General features: G+C 55.9%; 1 pseudogene; it reads left to right on the top strand.

The window, feature by feature from the left end:
* The first annotated feature begins 316 nt into the window (after positions 1–316).
* On the top strand, positions 317–1,135 carry LOC110116243 (annotated as a pseudogene).
* Positions 1,136–1,142: the final 7 nt, after the last annotated feature.

Here is a 1,142-nt window from a genome sequence, read left to right as displayed (position 1 = left end):
GCACGCAATTGGGCACCGTAACCCGGCTTCCGGTTCATCCCGTATCGCCAGTTCTGCTTACCAAAAATGGCCCACTTGGAGCCCTAAATTTCGTGGCATGGCTCATCAAAGCAGCCTAGCCATCCTACCTATTTAAAGTTTGAGAATAGGTCGAGGGCGTTGTGCCCCCGATGCCTCTAATCATTGGATTTACCCGATAGAACTCCGTGTGGGGCTCCAGCTATCCTGAGAGAAACTTCGGAGGGAACTAGCTACTAGATGGTTCGATTAGTCTTTCGCCCCTATACCTGAGTCAGACGAACGATTTGCACGACAGTATCGCTGCGGGCCTCCACCAGAGTTTTCTCTGGCTTCGCCCCGCTCAGGCATAGTTCACCATCTTTCAGGTTCCGACACGCATGCTCACACTCGAACCCTTCACAAAAGATCTGGGTCGGTCAGCGGTGCACCTGTAAAAGAGGTTCCCGCACATCAGCTTCCTTGTGTCCACCGGGCTTCAACACCCATCGACTCGCACGCATGTCAGGCTCCTTGGTCCGTGTTTCAAGACGGGTCGAATGGGGAGCCCACGGGCTGTTGCCACGGGCACGCAAGAGCCCCAAAAGCTCGCCTTATTGGCGTGTGCTGTGTTGGTCGACCGCCCTGACGGTGCCTCCTCGAGCATCGATCACCCGGGCTCCTGCCGTCGGGTAGGCCTACAAAGATCAGCGCCTCGAGCCGGGTAGCGAACAAGCCACAGCCATTCCGCTTCAGGCCGAGACGCACCGCCGGCCCCCATCCGCTTCCCTCCCGATAATTTCAAGCACTCTTTGACTCTCTTTTCAAAGTCCTTTTCATCTTTCCCTCGCGGTACTTATTCGCTATCGTTCTCTCGCCTATATTTAGCCTTGGACGAAATTTATCGCCCGATTAGGGCTGCATTCCCAAACAACCCGACTCGCCGATAACGCTTCGTATTGCGACAGGGTTCGGGCCGAACGGGGCTCTCACCCTCCCTGACGCCCCTTTCCAAGGTACTTGGGCCAGGTCCATCGCTGAGGACGCTTCTCCAGACTACAATTCGAGCTGCTACATGGCAGCCTGATTCCAATGCTGGGCCTATCCCAGTTCGCTCGCCGTTACTAGGGGAATCCTCGTAAGTT

Source organism: Dendrobium catenatum, unplaced genomic scaffold, assembly GCF_001605985.2.
Source record: "Dendrobium catenatum unplaced genomic scaffold, ASM160598v2 original_scaffold_41576, whole genome shotgun sequence".
Classification (NCBI taxonomy): Eukaryota; Viridiplantae; Streptophyta; class Magnoliopsida; order Asparagales; family Orchidaceae; genus Dendrobium; species Dendrobium catenatum.
This window is presented reverse-complemented; position numbering and strand designations above follow the sequence as displayed.